Here is an 18,608-nt window from a genome sequence, read left to right as displayed (position 1 = left end):
CTGCATGAGCTGCTTGTAAGTTTTGGATATTAATCCTTTGTCAGTTGCTTCATTTGCAAATTTTTCTCCCATTCTGAGGGTTGTCTTTTGGTCTTGTTTATGGTTTCCTTTGCTGTGCAAAAGCTTTGAAGTTTCATTAGGTCCCATTTGTTTATTTTTGGCTTTATTTCCATTTCTCTAGGAGGTGGGTCAAAAAGGATCTTGCTGTGATTTATGTCCTAGAGTGTTCTGCCTATGTTTTCCTCTAAGAGTTTGATAGTGTCTGGCCTTACATTTAGGTCTTTAATCCATTTTGAGTTTATTTTTTTGTATGGTGTTAGAGAGTGTTCTAATTCCATTCTTTTACATGTAGCTGTCCAGTTTTCCCAGCACCACTTACTGAAGACGCTCTCTTTTCTCCATTGTATATTCTTGCCTCCTTTATCAAAGATAAGGTGACCATATGTGTGTGGGTTTATCTCTGGGCTTTCTATCCTGTTCCATTGATCTATATTTCTGTTTTTGTGCCAGTACCATACTGTCTTGATTACTGTAGCTTTGTAGTATAGTCTGAAGTCAGGGAGCCTGATACCTCCACCTCCGCTTTTCTTCTCAAGACTGCTTTGGCTATTCAGGGTCTTTTGTGTTGCAATACAAATTGTGAATTTTTTTGTTCTGGTTCTGTGAAAAATGCCAGTGGTAGTTTGATAGGGATTGCATTGAATCTGTAGATTGCTTTGGGTAGTAGAGTCATTTTCACAATGCTGATTCTTTCAATCTAAGAACATGGTATATCTCTCCATCTGTTTGTATCATCTTTAATTTCTTTCATCAGTGTCTTATAATTTTCTGCATACAGGTCTTTTGTCTCCTTAGGTAGGTTTATTCCTAGATATTTTATTGTTTTTGTTGCAGTGGTAAATAGGAGTGTTTTCTTAATTTCACCTTCACATTTTTCATCATTAGTGTATAGGTATGTAAGAGATTTCTGTGCATTAATTTTGTATCCTGCTACTTTAACAAATTCATTGATTAGTTCTAGTAGCTTTCTGGTAGCATCTTTAGGATTCTCTATGTATAGTATCATGTCATCTACAAACAGTGACAGCTTTACTTCTTTTCCGATTTGGATTCCTTTTATTTCTTTTTCTTCTCTGATTGCTGTGGCTAAACCTTCCAAAACTATGATGAATAATAGTGGTGAGAGTGGGCAACCTTGTCTTGTTCCTGATCTTAGTGGAAATGCTTTCAGTTTTTCACCATTGAGAACGATGTTGGCTGTGGGTTTATCAAATATGGCCTTTATTATGTTGAGGAAAGTTCCCTCTATGCCTACTTTCTGGAGGGTCTTTATCATAAATTGGTGTTGAATTTTTTTGAAAGCTTTCTCTGCCTCTATTGAGATGATCGTATGATTTTTCTCCTTCAATTAGTTAATATAGTGTATCATGTTGATTTGCGTATATTGAAGAATCCTTTCATTCTGTCGATAAACCCCTCTTGATCATGGTGTATGATCCTTTTAATGTGCTGTTGGATTCTGTTTGCTAGTATTTTGTTGAGGATTTTTGCATCTATGGTCATCAGTGATATTGACCTGTAGTTTTCTTTCTTTCTGACATCTTTGTCTGGTTTTGGTATCAGGGTGATGGTGGCCTCATAGAATGAGTTTGGGAGTGTTCCTCCCTTTGCTATAATTTGGAAGAGTTTGAGAAGGATAGGTGTTAGCTCTTCTGTAATTGTTTGACAGAATTTGCCTGTGAAGCCATCTGGTCCTGGGCTTTTGTTTGTTGGAAGATTTTTAGTCACAGTTTCAATTTCAGTGTTTGTGATTGCTCTGTTCATATTTTCTATTTCTTGCTGGTTCAGTCTTGGAAGGTTGTGCATTTCTAAGAATTTGTCCATTTCTTCCAGGTTGTCCATTTTATTGGCATAGAGTTGCTTGTAGTAATCTCTCGTGATCCTTTGTATTTCTGTATTGTCAGTTGTTACTTCTCCTTTTTCATTTCTAATTCTATTGATTTGAGTTTTCTCCCTTTTTATGTTGATGAGTCTGGCTAATGGTTTATCAATTTTATCTTCTCAAAGAACCAGCTTTTAGTTTTATTGATCTTTGCTATTGTTTCCTTCATTTCTTTTTCATTTATTTCTGATCTTATCTTTATGATTTCTTTCCTTCTGCTATCTTTGAGGGTTTTTTTTTTTTTGTTCTTTTCTAATTGCGTTAGGTGTAAGGTTAGGCTGTTTATTTGAGATTTTTAAAATTATTTTAATTTTATTATATTTTTTAACATCTTTATTGGAGTATAGTTGCTTTATAATTGTGTGTTAGTTTCTGCTTTATAACAAAGTGGATCAGTTACACATATACATATGTACCCATATCTGTTCCCTCTTGCTTCTCCCTCCCTCCCACTCTCCCTATCCCACCACTCTAGGTGGTCACAAACCAAAGAGCTGATCTCCCTGTGCTATGTGGCTGCTTCCCACTAGCTAGCTATTTTACGTTTGGTAGTGTATATATGTCCATGCCACTCTCTCACATTGTCACAGCTTACCCTTCCCCCTCCCCATATCCTCAAGTCCATTCTCTAGTAGGTCTGTGTCTTATTCCCGTCTTACCCCTAGGTTCTTCATGACGTTTTTTTACCCCTTAGATTCCCTATATATATGTTAGCATATGGTATTTGTTTTTCTCTTTCTGACTTACTTCACTCTGTATGACAGACTCTAGGTCCATCTACCTCATTACAAAGAGCTCAATTTCATTTCTTTTTATGGCTGAGTAATATTCAATTGTATATATATGTGCCACATATTCTTTATCCGTTCATTGGATGATGGGCATTTAGATTGCTTCCATGTCCTGCCTATTGTAAATAAAGCTGCAATGAACATTGTGGTACATGACTCTTTTTGAATTATGGTTTTCTCAGGGTATATGCCCAGTAGTGGGATTGCTGGGTCGTATAGTAGTTCTAGTTTTAATTTTTTAAGGAACCTCCATACTGTTCTCTGTAGTGGCTGTATCAATTTACATTCCCACCAACAGTGCAAGAGGGTTCCCTTTTCTCCACACCCTCTCCAGCATTTATTGTTTCTAGAGTTTTTGATGATGGCCGTTCTGACTGGTGTGAGATGATATCTCATTGTAGTTTTGATTTGCATTTCTCTAATGATTAATGATGTTGAGCATTCTTTCATGTGTTTGTTGTCAATCTGTATATCTTCTTTGGAGAAATGTCTATTTAGATCTTCTGCCCATTTTTGAATTGGGTTGTTTGTTTTTTTGATATTGAGCTGCATGAGCTGCTTGTAAATTTTGGAGATTAATCCTTTGTCATTTGCTTCATTTGCAAGTATTTTCTCCCATTCTGAGGGCTGTCTTGTTTATGGTTTCCTTTGTTGTGCAAAAGCTTTGAAGTTTCATTAGGTCCCATTTTTTTTTTTTTTTTTTTTTTTTTTTGGTACGCAGGCCTCTCACTGTTGTGGCCTCTCCCGTTGCGGAGCACAGGCTCCGGACGCGCAGGCTCAGTGGCCATGGCTCACAGGCCCAGCCGCTCCACGGCATGTGGGATCTTCCCAGACCCGGGGCACGAACCCATGTCCCCTGCATCGGCAGGCGGACTCTCAACCACTGCGCCACCAGGGAAGCCCGGTCCCACTTTTTTAATTTTTGTTTTTATTTCCATTTCTCTAGGATGTGGGTCAAAAAGGATTTTGCTGTGATTTATGTCATAGAGTGTCTGCCTATGTTTTCCTCTAAGAGTTTGATAGTGTCTGGCCTTACATTTAGGTCTTTAATCCATTTTGAGTTTGTTTTTGTGTATGGTGATAGGGAGTGTTCTAATTTCATACTTTTACATGTAGCTGTCCAGTTTTCTCAGCACCACTTACTGAAGAGGCTGTCTTTTCTCCACTGTATATTGTTGCCTCCTTTATCAAAGATAAGGTGACCATATGTGTGTTGGTTTACCTCTGGGCTTTCTATCCTGTTCCATTGATCTATATTTCTGTTTTTGTGCTAGTACCATACTGTCTTGATTACTGTAGCTTTGTAGTATACTCTGAAGTCAGGGTGCCTGATTCCTCCAGCTCTGTTTTTCTTTCTCAAGATTGCTTTGGCTATTCGGGGTCTTTTGTGTTGCAGTACAAATTGTGAAATATTTTGTTCTAGTTCTGTGAAATATGTCAGTGGTAGTTTGATAGGGATTGCATTGAATCCGTAGATTGTTTTGGGTGGTAGAGTCATTTTCACAGTGTTGATTCTTCCAATCCAGGAACATGGTATCTCTCTCCATCTATTTGTTTCATCCTTAATTTCTTTCATCAGTGTCTTATAATTTTCTGCATACAGGTCTTTTGTCTCCTTAGGTAGGTTTATTCCTAGATATTTTATTGTTTTTGGTGCAGTGGTAAATGGGAGTGTATTCTTGATTTCACTTTCACGTTTTTTATCATTAGTGTATAGGAATGCTAGAGATTTCTGTGCATTAATTTTGTATCCTGCTACTTTACCAAATTGATTAATTAGCTCTAGTAGTTTTTTGGTAGCATCTTTAGTATTCTCTGTGTAAAGTATCATGTCATTTGCAAACAGTGACAGCTTTACTTCTTCTTTTCTGATTTGGATTCCTTTTATTTCTTTTTCTTCTCTGACTGCTGTGGCTAAAACTTCCAAAACTATGTTGAATAATAATGGTGAGAGTGGGCAACCTTGTCTTGTTCCTGATCTTAGTGGAAATGCTTTCAGTTTTTCACCATTGAGGATGATGTTGGCTGTGAGTTTGTCATATATGGCCTTTATTATGTTGAGGAAAGTTCCCTCTGTGCCTACTTTCTGGAGAGTCTTTATCATAAATGGGTGTTGAATTTTGTTGAAAGCTTTCTCTGCATCTCTTGAGATGATCATATGGTTTTTCTCCTTCAGTTTGTTAATATGGTGTATCACGTTGATTGATTTGCATATATTGAAGAATCCTTGCATTCCTGGAATAAACCCCACTTGATCATGGTGTATGATCCTTTTAATGTGCTGTTGGATTCTGTTTGCTAGTATTTTGTTGAGGATTTTTGCATCTATGTTCATCAGTGATACTGGCCTGTAGTTTTCTTTCTTTCTGACATTTTTGTCTGGTTTTGGTATCAGGGTGATGGTGGCCTCATAGAATGAGTTTGGGAGTGTTCCTCTCTCTGCTATATTCTGGAATAGTTTGAGAAGTATGGGTGTTATCTCTTCTCTAAATGTTTGATAGAATTCGCCTGTGAAGCCATCTGGTCCTGGCTTTTGTTTGTTGGAAGATTTTTATCAGTTTCAATTTCAGTGCTTGTGATTGGTCTTCATATTTTCTATTTCTTTCTGGTTCAGTCTCAGCAGGTTGTGCATTTCTAAGAATTTCACCATTTCTTCCAGGTTGTCCATTTTATTGGCATAGGGTTGCTTGTAATCTCTCATGATCTTTTGTATTTCTGCAGTGTCAGTTGTTACTTCTTCTTTTTCATTTCTAATTCTCTTGATTTGAGTCTTCTCCCTTTTTTTGTTGATGAGTCTGGCTAATGGTTATCAATTTTGTTTATATTCTCAGAGAACCAGCTTTTAGTTTTATTGATCTTTGCTATTGTTTCCTTCATTTCTTTTTCATTTATTTCTGATCTAATCTTTATGGTTTCTTTCCTTCTGCTAACATTGGGGTGTTTTTTTGTTCTTCTTTCTCTAATTGCTTTAGGTGTAAGGTTAGGTTGTTTATTTGAGATGTTTCCTGTTTCTTAAGGTAGGATTGTATTGCTATAAACTTCCCTGTTAGAACTGCTTTTGCTGCATCCCATAGGTTTTGGGTCATCGTGTCTCCACTGTCATTTGTTTTTAGGTATTTTTTGGTTTCCTCTTTGATTCCTTCAGAGATCTCTTGGTTATTAAATAGTGTATTATTTAGCCTCCATGTGTTTGTATTTTTTACAGATTTTTTTCATGTATTTGATATCTAGTCTCATAGTGTCGTGGTTGGAAAAGATACTTGTTACAATTTCAATTTTCTTAAATTTACCAAGACTTGATTTGTGACCCAAGATATGATCTATCCTAGAGAATGTTCCATGAGCACTTGAGAAGAAAGTGTATTCTGTTGTTTTTGGATGGAATGTCCTATAAATATCAATTAAGTCTATCTTGTTTAATGTATCGTTTAAAGCTTCTGTTTCCTTATTTATTTTCATTTTGGATGATCTGTCCATTGGTGAAAGTGGGGTGTTAAAGTCCCCTACTCTGATTGTGTTTCTGTCAGTTCCCCCTTTTATGGCTGTTAGTATTTTCCTAATGTACTGAGGTGCTCCTATGTTGGGTACACAAATATTTACAATTGTTATATCTTCTCCTTGGATTGATCCCTTGATCATTATGTAGTGTCCTTCTTTGTCTCCTGTAATAGTCTTTGTTTTAAAGTGTATTTTGTCTGATATGAGAATTGCTACTCCCGCTTTCTTTTGATTTCCATTTTCATGGAATATCTTTTTCCATTCCCTCACTTTCAGTCTGTATGTGTCCCTAGGTCTGAAGTGGGTCTCTTGTAGACAGCATATATGGGTTTTTTTTTTTTTTGTATCCATTCAGCCAGTCTATGTCTTTTCGTTGGAGCATTTAATCCATTTACATTTAAGGTAATTATCGATATGTATGTTCATATTACCATTTTCTTAATTGTTTTGGGTTTGTTATTGTAGGTCTTTTCTTTCTCTTGTGTTTCCTACCAAGAGAAGTTCCTTTAGCGTTTGTTGCAAAGGTGGTTTGGTGGTGCTGAATTCTCTTAGCTTTTGCTTGTCTGTAAAGATTTTAATTTCTCCGTTAAACCTGAATGAGATCCTTGCTGGATAGAATAATCTTGGTTGTACTTTTTTCCCTTCATCACTTTAAATATGTCCTGCCTGTCCCTTCTGGCTTGCAGAGTTTCTGCTGAAAGATCAGCTGTAAACCTTATGGGGATTCCCTTGTGTGTTATTTGTTGTTTTTCCCTTGCTGCTTTTAATATTTTTTCTTTGTGTTTAATTTTTGATAGTTTGATTAATATGTGTCTTGGCATGTTTCTCCTTGGATTTATCCTGTATGGGACTCTCTGTGCTTCCTGGAGTTGACTAAGTATTTCCTTTTCCATATTAGGGAAGGTTTCAACTATAATCTCTCCCAATATTTTCTCAGTCCCCTTCTTTTTGTCTTCTTCTTGTGGGACCCCTATTATTTGAATGTTGGTGTGTTTAATGTTGTCCCAGATGTCTCTGATACTGTCCTCAATTCTTTTCATTCTTTTTTCTTTATTCTGCTGTGCAGTTGTTTTTCCCACTATTTTATCTTCCAGGTCACTTATATGTTCTTCTGCCTCAGTTATCTTGCTATTGATTCCTTCTAGAGAATTTTTAATTTCATTTAATGTGTTGTTCATCACTGTTTGTTTTCTCTTTAGTTCTTCAAATGTTTCTTGTATTTTCTCCATTCTTTTTCCAAGATTTTGGATCATCTTTACTATCATTCTGAATTCTTTTTCAGGTACACTGCCTATTTCTTCTTCATTTGTTAGGTGTGGTGGGTTTTTACCTTGCTCCTTCATCTGCTGTGTGTTTCTCTGTCTCCTCATTTTGCTTAACGTACTGTGTTTGGGGTCTCCTTTTTGCAGTCTGCAGGTTTGTAGTTCCCGTTGTTTTTGGTGTCTGTCCCCAGTGGCTAAGGTTGGTTCAGTGGGTTGTGTAGGCTTCCTGGTGGAGGGGGCTAGTGCCTGTGTTCTGCTGGATGAGGCTGGATCTTGTCTTTTTGTTGGGCTGGTCCCAATCTGGTGGTGTGTTTTGGGGTGTTTGCGGTCTTATTATGATTTTAGGCAGCCTCTCTGCTAATGGATGGTGTTGTGTTCCTGTCTTGCTAGTTGTTTGACATAGGGTTTCCAGCACTGTAGCTTGCTGGTCATTGAGTGGAGCTGGGTCTTGGCGTTGAGATGGAGATCTCTGGGAGATTTTCGCCATTTGATATTATGTGGAGCTGGGAGGTCTGTTGTGGACCGATGTCCTGAAGTTGGTTCTCCCACCTCTGAGGCACAGCCCTGACACCTGGCTGGAGCACCAAGAGCCTGTGATCCACACGGCTTAGAATAAAAGGGAGAAAATGAAAGAAAGAAAGAAAGGAAGAAGATAAAATAAAATAAAGTTATTAAAAAATAATAATTATTAAAAAAATTTATAAAGTAATAAAAAAAGGAAAGAAGGAAGGAAACAAACCAAAGAACACATCCGCCAATGATAACAAGTGCTAAAAACTGTACTAAAACAAAGAAACAAAAAACCGGACAGACGGAACCCTAGGACAAATGGTAAAAGCTAAGCTATACAGACAAAATCACACAGAGAACGATACACATACACACTTACAAAAAGAGAAAAAGGGAAAAAAAAATATATCATTGCTCCCCAAGTCCACCTCCTCAATTTGAGATGGTTCGTTGTCTATTCAGGTATTCCACAGATGCAGGGTTCATCAAGTTGATTGTGGAGATTTAATCCACTGCTCCTGAGGCTGCTGGGAGAGATTTCCCTTTCTCTTTGTTCGCACAGGTCCCGGGGTTCAGCTTTGGATTTGGACCCGCCTCTGTGTGTAGGTTGCCTGAGGACGTCTGTTCTTCGCTCAGACAGGACAGGGTAAAGGAGCAGCTGATTCGGGGGCTCTGGCTCACTCAGGCCGGGGGAGAGGGAGGGGTACAGATGTGGGGCAAGCCTGCGGGGGCAGAGGCCGGCATGATGTTGCACCAGCCTGAGGCGCACCGTGTGTTCTCCCGGGGAAGTTGTTCCTGGATCACTGGACCCTTGCAGTGGCGCGCTGCACAGGCTCCCGGGAGGGAAGGTGTGGATAGTGACCTGTGCTTGCACACAGGCTTTTTGGTGGTGGCAGCAGCAGTGTTAGTGTCTCATGCCCATCTCTGGGGTCCGCGCTGATAGCTGCAGCTCGCGCCCATCTCTGGAGCTCGTTTAAGCAGCACTCTTAATCCCCTCTCTTTGCGCACCAGAAAACAGAGAGGGAAGAAAAAGTCTCTTGCCTCTTCGGCAGCTCCAGACTTTTCCCCGTACTCCCTCCCGGCTAGCCGTGCCACAAGAGCCCCCTTCAGGCTGTGTTCACGCCGCCAGTCGTCTCCCTGCGATCAGACTGAAGCCCAAGCTTCAGCTCCCAGACCCCACCCACCCCGGCGGGGGAGCAGACAAGCCTCTCGGTCTGGTGAGTGCTGGTCGGCACCGATCCTCTGTGCGGGAATCTCTCCGCTTTGCCCTCTGCACCCCTGTGGCTGCGCTCTCCTCCGAGGCTCCAAAACTTCCCCCCTCCGCCACCCACGGTCTCTGCCCGCGAAGGGGCTTCGTAGTGTGGAAACCTTTCCTCCTTCACAGCTTCCTCCCACTGGTGCATTGCCCATTCCTATTCTTTTGTCTCTGTTTATTCTTTTTTCTTTTGCCCTACCCAGGTACGTGGGGGAGTTTCTTGCCTTTTGGGAGGTCTGAGGTCTTCTGCCAGTGTTCAGAAGGTGCTCTGTAGGAGCTGTTCCCCATGTAGATGTATTTCTGATGAATTTGTGGGGAGGAGGGTGATCTTCACGTCTTACTCTTCTGCCATCTTGAAGCTCCACTAAAGGCCTCCTTGTTTAATTTAACTGTGTAACAGGACTTGTCTCTTGCCAGCATTATCAGAACTATGAGGCTTAGTCAATAATTATAGTTTAAGGCCTTCAGAGGTGTTAAAAACCACAGATCCAAAATAGTCACTTATGCTAAGCTCCATGTTACCAAACTCAGACTTAATTACAGTTTTGGCTCTCCAGAAATCGAATCTTAAACCAATCAGGAATTGCCTGATGAGCACTAGTTAGGTAATCTGCCTGATAAGACTCCTGTCATCCCCTAAAGGAAAGAAACCTTGTGATAACCCACCCTCTTTATGTCTAGTATAACTTCCTTGTTCCTGCTGCTTTCTGCCTCTAAAAGTCTGTCATTTTGTACAGGTCCTCAGTGCTCCTTTCTCTATACTAGATTGGATACTGCCTATTTCATGAATCATTGAATAAAGCCAATAAGCTCTTTAAAATTTACTCAGTTGAATTTTGTTTTTTTTTGACAACACCATATGCCATGTGGGATCTTAGTTCCCTGACCAGCGATTGAACCCGCACCACCTGCAGTGGAAGTGAGGAGTTCTAACCCCTGGACTGCCAGGGAAATCCCCGAATTTTTTTTTTTTAAATAGAGGTAAACACTGCATGAGGCAACCTTCCAGGAAACTTCAGTCTGAGCCCATTTTGCCTACTGGAAATGTTCCTATAACTGTGTCTATACTCCCCAGAGCTCTGTCCACTATTACTATAAAATGTAACTAGTCCAAAAATTGAGATAACGTAAGACCACAGAGGTGGGAGCCACCGATTCTGCCTGTGGATGCTGGGGAAGATTTTACAGTGGAGGTAATTCTTATAGGTTTGAGCCTATTGTAGAAGGATGGTAAGAGTTTTTCACACTGCATAATTAAAAAATGATGTCAACAGGTGATTCTGGCTTGCCCTTTTTGCAGGGAGTTCTTGCTGATTCTCTCCTCCTCTTCTCCTTAAGAATCAGAAAATTTTAAACAGGCCAGCACCTTCTGGAGGTGATCTAGCGTGAGAATGCTGCCAGATAGGGATGATCTACATGGATTGAGACTACCCAACCTAATCAGAACTTCTCTCTTGGGCTGTGCCAGGAAGTAAAAGGGGGAATATAGATAAGAGAGCCAGAGCTCCAGGAATAGGATGGGATTAGAGGGGGGGGATCACTAGATGAATGCCTCTGAGGAAAAAGAAGAATTAATAAAAATTATTGGGTCATTGTTGGAGCCTGGCTTGGTAGCCAAGAATGTGACTTCTTTTGCTTCTTGCTTCCTTACTTTTTAATGTATGTACTAAGATCCATCACATAGTGTAGTATATAAAAAATGGCCAAAAATCCACTGGAGCTCCTGCCTTTAAGAGGTAGGTCTGTTTCCCCATCCTTTTCATTTAGATTGGCCTTCATATACTGCGGAAGAAGGAATGTGAGGTTTTCCAGACCTTAAGAAGTTTTGCACCTTTCACTCATCTTTTTCTACTTCCACCATGTGAACAAGCCTCAGCTACCCTGCTACAGAGGTCATGTGGAAGAGACTGAGGCTCTCCAGCCAACAGCCTACCAATTGCCCAACAGGTAAATGTGTCCATTTAGACCATCCAGCCCTAGCCAACCCATCAGCTGACAGTTGATGAGTAAGCCTAGCTGAGACAGGCAGAAAAACTGCCCAGCTAGGCCCAGCTAAAAAGCCCAACCTGCTGATTTGTGAACTAATAAATGATTATTATTTTAAGCCATTAAGTTTTGGAGGGATATTTTATGCAGCAAAGGCTGAGTATATTGCTATTATTTGAAACATGAAAGAGCATAAAATATTTGCCATGGAAAGAAGTTTGACTTTCTTTCCATTTATTGCCATTTTTTCAGAAATGATCCTCTTTCAAATTAGGTAAAATGTAGCTTTCCTAATTGGATGTAAACAGTGGGACAGTTTAGGAGAGTGAAGTACTGAGATAACCAGAGCCTGAACTAAGGTAGTGGAAGTGAGTATGCTAATAAAAGAATAGGTTAATGGGTATTTCAGACTTCTAGGTTTGATTCCTGAGCCAGGCTATTGATGACATTTTCATTTTACAAACATTTCCTGTATTGTGAATAATTAAAGATTTGTGTGCCAATGATTGTCCTGAGAATCCCAATAACTGAAGCTGCTGAAAAAATCCCAAATTGTGCAATAACTTGGATTTTACCCTTCAAAGCACTGGTCATATAAGTGAAGACATTAATTCAAATAATAATTCAAAGAAAGTTAAAAGAATGGGAACAACAAAATATGAAACTGTTGATCGAGAAAAAGACCACAGGCTAGAACTCAAGTTCATTTCCCTGCATTTTGCCTTTCAGAGAAAGTTATGTGATAGGACTAAATTTCAATAGAAAATTAAAAATGTTATGTATTATTTTATGATCCTAAAATAATAAAATTTGATTATAGACAATGTAGGAAATTACATCAAAGTAAAAATTAGGGAATTTAAACACCCATATTCCTACCTTCCAGAGATAACCATTATTAACATTTTGATGTATATACCATAAATCTTCTGTATCACACACATACCTACACAAAATTACATATGTACATATATGTGTATTTTACCCAGTTTAGATCATAATGATTATATTGCTTTATATGTTCCCCTTTTCTCTTATTATGAGCATTTCCTATAACAATAATTTACAAGACTTCCAGGATACATATGATAAGTAGACCACTTGCATCTATGCCACAAACAATAATTTACAAGACTTCCAGGATACATATGATAAGTAGACCACTTGCATCTATGAGCATAGAGTCAGCACAATTTAAGTTGAAAGCCAGAGTAATGACCTTGATGCTTTATGAGACTTCAGAGAAGTGGACTAAGATATTTAGTAATGTTCAACAAAAAGTATAATCAAGCATTCCATTCCTTGGGCATTCTAGTTAATCAAGGGTTTACCCTCTGTTACTTCTTTTACAGTAAAACTGAAATTATATAGAAACTAGTGTTCCAGTTACTACAAGAATTTTCAGTCACTCTAAATATAGACAGAAAAAACAAGTAAAACAATATCTGACGGTGAAGAAGAAACTTAGAGCAGTGAACAGTCATGGAGACAGCCAAGAAGAGCCAGAGTTCTCTCTCTTGATAATCACATCCCCTACATTCTGAACAATTATTTCCTGGCAGAAGGAACTCTAGTGGTCTGGCTCTGTCTCTAAAGTCCAGATTTTCTGCATGAGATCCAAGTCTGCTGTAGAATCAACAAGATGTATAAGGAAAAAAAAATTCAGGAATAAATGTGAAAATAGAGGGAAGAAAAGTGGAAGACTCCATAGATGATGGTGGTTCAGGGATATAGTGGAGTAAAGAAGTAGCAATACAAATGTCACAGTAACAGTGGCAGCAAGCAGCCACTGATGGAGAGAAGGAGGGAAGAGAGAGAACATTAAATAGGCTTGTTCTTTATGGAGAAAGAGAAAAGTGGTGGGAATTTGGGTCAAAAAGGCCCTGGATGCAACTTTGGATTGAATAAAGGGATAGGAATTATTTGTAATTTTGAAGTAAAAATCACATTTTCAAAACCTTCAGTTCTTGTCACAAGTTCTTCTGTCTTTTCTCAAGAAATAGCTGATATTTGTATTCCTGGGGAACACATGTCTGACCAGGATTCCTTGAAATAATTTCCTTTAATTTTTTTTAACAACTTTGTTGAGATATCATTGACATATAAAATTGTATATATTTAAGATATACAGCTTGATGTCTTGATATACACGTACATTATGAAATGATCACCACAATCAGGCTAATTATGGACAAAAAAATGTTGCCTCTCATTTCAGTAAACAACAAATGTTGCCTGCCTTCAGCCACTGCAGCTGCCTCTGACAGTGCACCCTGAGTGGAATTCACAATGGAGAAAAATAGGATACTGGTCTCAGATAAGATTCATATCTAAGGTATAATTTCCAAGAGCCCAGAATCTTGCATCTTTCCATACCTAAAAGAGTACTAAAATCCTTAACTTGAGATATCTGGGTTTTTTTTTTTTGTAATTAGTAGTAATCTCTTGATGTTGGACTACATGTTTTTTTGTTTTTGTTTTTTTTCCCCAATAAAAACTCCTATATATCCTGGCTCCTCCCTTACCTCTCCAGAACAGTTCCTTAGAGCTATCTGAGGGTCTGCCTCCCGAGCTATAGTCCTCAGTAAGGTCCCAGCATAAAACATAACTCACAACTTTTAGGTAGTGCATTTTCTTCAGTCGATACATATATATTTCATATACATATATATTACATATATATTACTTCTACATAGTTACCATTTTGTGTGTGTCTACATAGTTACCATTTTGTGTGTGGTGGTGGGAAGGGGATTTAATCCTCAATAAATTACAAGTATACAATATAGTATTAACTATTGTCACTATGCTGTACATCAGATCTCCAGAAATTATTCATCTTGCATAACTGGATCTTTGTACCCTTTCACCAACATAATCATATTTCTCCACCCCCAGCCCCTGGAAAACTACCACTGGACTCTCTGCTTCTGTGAGTTTGACTATTTTAGATTTTACATGTAAGTGAGTTCATGCAGTACTTCTCTTTATGTGTCTGCCTTTCTTTGCTTAGTGTAATGTCTTCCACCTCCATTCATGTTGGCAGTATTTTTTTTACTGAGGCTGTATTCCAATGTGTTATATATCAATATTTATCATGTATCTATCTACCTCATAGTTTTTTTTCTTTTAATTGGAGTTTAGCTGATTTTCAATACTGTGTTTCAGATGTACAGCAAAGTGAGTATAATGTGTATATTATATGTATTTTCAGACTATTTTCTATCACAGGTTATTGCAAGATATTGAATATAGTTCCCTGTGTTATACATTAAACCCTTGTTGATTATCTATTTTGTGTACAGTAGTTTGCATCTGTTTATCCCACACTCCTAATATGACCCTTCCCTTACTTTGGTAACCATAAGTTTGTTCGTTTGTCCTCTACGTTTCTGTTTTGTATATAGATTCATCTGTATTATTTAGATTCCATGTATAAGTGATATCATATAATATTTGTCTTCTTCTGTTTAACTTCACTAAGTATAATATTCTCTAGGTCCATCCATGTTGCTGCAAATGGCAGTATTTCTTTTTTTTATGGCTGAGTAATATGCCACTGTGGGTGTGTGTGTGTGCGCGCATGTGTCACATCTGAAGTCAGTTGTCAGTTAATGGGCAGTTGGGTTGTTTCCATGTCTTGGCTATTATAAATAGTGCTTCTGTGAACATTGGAGAACATGTATCTTTTCAAATTAGAGTTTTCATTTTTTCCAGACATATACCCAGGAGTGGGATTGCTGGATGATATGGTAGCTCTATTTTTAGTTTTTTAAGGAAACTCCATAGTGTTTTCCACAGTGGTCACACTAATTTACACTCCCACCAACAGTGTACCAGGGTTCCCATTTCTCCACATCCTCTCCAGCCTTGTTTTTATGGCTGAATAGTATTCCATTGTGTGTGTGTGTATATATATATATATATATATATATATATATATATATATACAGACATTTTTCTTATCCATTTATCAGTTGATGGACACATAGCTTGCTTCCATATCTTGGCAATTGTAAATAATGCTGCTGTGAACATTGGGGTGCATGTATCTTTTTGAATTAGTGTTTTATATATATATATATATATTTTGGATATATACCCAGGAGTGGAATTATTGGGTCCTATGGTAGTTCTATTTTTAGTTTTTTGAGAAATTGTCAAACTGTTTTCCACAGTGGCTGGACCAACCAACAGTGTACAAGGGTTCCCTTTTCTCTACCTTCTCACCAACATTTGTTATTTGTGTTCTTTTTGATGATAGCCATTCTACCAGGTGTGAGGTGATATCTTATTGTGGTTTTGACTTGCATTTCTTGTAATGATGTTGAGCATCTTTTCATTTTCATTTGGAAAAATGTCTATTCATGTCTTCTGCCCATTTTTTAATTGGGTTGTTTTTTTTTGATGTTGAGCTGTATGAGCTGTTTATATATTTTGGGTATAAAGCCCTTATCACTCATTTCATTAGCAAATATTTTCTCCCATTAAGTAGGTTACCTTTTTGTTTTGTCAATGGTTTCCTTTACTGTGCAAAAGCTTTTAAGTCTAATTAGGTAACATTTTTAAATTTTGCTTTTATTTCCTTTGCTTTAGGAGACAGATCCAAAAAAATATTGCTAAGATTTAGGTCAGAGTATTCTGCCTATGGTTTCTTCTAGGATTTTTATGGTTTACAGTCTTAACATTTATGTGTTTAATCCATGTTGAGTTCATTTTTGTATATGGTGTTAAAGAATGTTTTAATTTAATTCTTTTACATACAGCTGGTCAATTTTCCCAGCACCACTTGTTGAAGAGAATGTTTTTTCTCCATTGTATATTCTTGCCTCATTTATCATAGATTGACCATAAGTGTGTGGGTTTATTTCTGGGCTCTGTGTTGTGTTCCATTGATCTACGTGTCTGTTTTTTTGCCAGTATCATACTGGTTTTTTTTTTTTTTTTTGCGGTACGCGGGCCTCTCATGGCTGTGGCCTCTCCTGTTGCGGAGCACAGGCTCTAGACGCGCAGGCTCAGTGGCCATGGCTCACGGGCCCAGCCGCTCTGTGGCATGTGGGATGCTCCCAGACTGGGGCACGAACCCGTGTCCCCTGCATCGGCAGGTGGACTCTCAACCACTGCGCCACCAGGGAAGCCCCATACTGTTTTGATTACTATAGCTTTGTAGTATAGTCTGAGGTCAGGGAGCATGATTCCTCCAGCTCTGTCCTTCTTTCTCAAGATTGGTTTGGCAATTCAGGGTCTTTTGTGTTCCATGCAAATTTTAAAATTGTTTGTTCTAGTTCTGTAGAAAATGTCATTGGTATTTTGATAGAGATTGCATTAAATCTGTAGATTGCCTTGGGTAGTATGGTCATTTTAAGAATATTAATTCTTCCAATCCCTGAACATGGTATATCTTTCTATCTGTGTCATTTTCAGTTTCTTTCATCAGTGTCTTATAGTTTGAGTACAGGTCTTTTACCTCCTTAGGTACGTTTATTCCTAGGTATTTTATGCTTTTTGATGCAATGGTAAATGGGATTATTTCCTTAATTTCTTTTTCTGATACTTTGTTGCTATTGTGTAGAAATGGAATGGATTTCTGTGTATCAATTTTGTATCCTGTAACATTACTGAATTCACTGATGAGCTCTAGTAGTTTTCTGGTGGCATCTTCAGGGTTTTCTATGTATAGTTTCATGTCATCTGCAAACAGTGACAGTTACTTCTTTCTTTCCAGTTTGAATTCGTTTTATTTTTTTCTTGTCTGATTGCTGTGGGTAGGACTTCAAATACTATGTTGAATAAAAGTGGTGAGAGTGGGCATCTTTGTCTTGTTCCTGATCTTAGAGGGAATGCTTTCAGCTTTTCATCACTGAGTATGATGTTAGCTGTGTGTTTGTCATATGTGGTCATTATTATGTTGAGGTATGCTCCCTCTGTGCCCATTTTCTGGAGAGTTTTATCTTAAATGGATGTTGAATTTTGTCAAGAACTTTTCTGCATCTATTGAGATGATTTATGGGTTTTATTCTTCAATTTGTTGATGTGGTATATCATATTGGTTTGCAGATATTGAAAAATCCTTGCTTCCTTTGGATGAATCCTGCTTATTCATGGTATATGATCCTTGTAATGTATTGTTGGATTTAGTTTGCTAGTATTTTGTTGAGGGTTTTTGCATCTACGTTCATCAGTGATATTGGCCTGTAATGTTCTTTATTTTGTGATATCTTTGTCTGGTTTTGTTATCAGGGTGATTGTGGTCTCATAGAATGAGTTCAGAATTGTTCCTTCTGCATTTTTTTGGGAAGATTTTCAGAAGGATAGGTGTTAACTCTTCTCTAAATGTTTGGTAAAATTCAACTCTGAAGACATCTAGTCCTGGACTTTCGTTTGTTGGGAGTTTTTAAATTACTGATTCAATTTCAGGGCTGGTAATTGGTCTGTTCATATTTTTTATTTCTTCCTGGTTCAGTCTTGAGAGATTATCCGTTTCTAAAAATTTGTCCATTTCTTCTAGGTTGTCCATTTTATTGGTGTATTGTTGTTCTTAGTAGTCTCTTATTATCCTTTGTATTTCTGTGGTGTCCATTGTAACTTCTCCTTTTTCTTTCTTGATTTTGATTTGGCCCCTCTCTTTTTTTCTTGATGAGTCTGGCTAAAGTTTGTCAACTTTGTTTATCTTTTCAAAGAACCAGCTTTTAGTTTCATTGACCTTTTCAGTTGTTTTTTTAGTCTCTATTTCATTAACTTCTGCTCTGAGCTTTATGATTTCTTTCCTTCTGCTAACTTTGGGTTTTGTTTGTTCTTCTTTCTTTAGTTCCTTTAGGAGTAAGGTTAGATTGTTTATTTGAGATTTTTCTTGTTTCCTGAAGTAAGCTTGTATCACTTATAATCTTTCCACTTAGAACCGCTTTTGCTGCATCTCATAGGTTTTGGATTGTGTTTTCATTTTCTTTTATCTCCAGGTATTTTTTGATTTCTTCTTTGATTTCTTCTGTGAGCCATTGGTTATTTAGTAGCATATTGGTCAGCCTCCATGTATTTGTGCTTTTTGCAGTTTTTTTCTTGTAGTTGATTTATAATCTCACAGAGTTATGGTCAGAAAAGATGCTTGATAAGATTTCAATTTTCGTAAATTTACCAGTGCTTCTTTTGTGGCCTAACATGTGATCTGTTCTGGAGAATGTTCCAGGTACACTTGAAAAGAAATGTGTATTCTGCTGCTTTCAGATGAAATTCTCTATATATGTCAGTTAAGTCCATTTGGTCTAAGGTGTCATTTAAAGCCAGTGTTTCTTTATTGATTTTTTTGTCTGAATGATTTGTCTATTGACGTAAGTGGGGTATTAAAGTCCCCCACTATTGTGTTATTG

The 18,608-nt window shown here is 37.9% G+C and overlaps 1 long non-coding RNA gene across 1 annotated transcript in view; it reads left to right on the top strand.

The window, feature by feature from the left end:
* Positions 1–14,535, top strand: part of LOC117311572 (uncharacterized) — a 52,405-nt gene extending 37,870 nt beyond the window's left edge. The window contains exons 6-8 of the long non-coding RNA XR_012330664.1: positions 11,026–11,205; positions 13,463–14,176; positions 14,389–14,535. This is a non-coding gene — a long non-coding RNA (uncharacterized lncRNA). The remainder of the gene's footprint in view (positions 1–11,025; positions 11,206–13,462; positions 14,177–14,388) is intronic.
* The last annotated feature ends 4,073 nt before the right edge of the window (positions 14,536–18,608 follow it).

This window comes from Tursiops truncatus, chromosome 3, assembly GCF_011762595.2.
Source record: "Tursiops truncatus isolate mTurTru1 chromosome 3, mTurTru1.mat.Y, whole genome shotgun sequence".
In the NCBI taxonomy this organism is placed as follows: domain Eukaryota; kingdom Metazoa; phylum Chordata; class Mammalia; order Artiodactyla; family Delphinidae; genus Tursiops; species Tursiops truncatus.
This window is presented reverse-complemented; position numbering and strand designations above follow the sequence as displayed.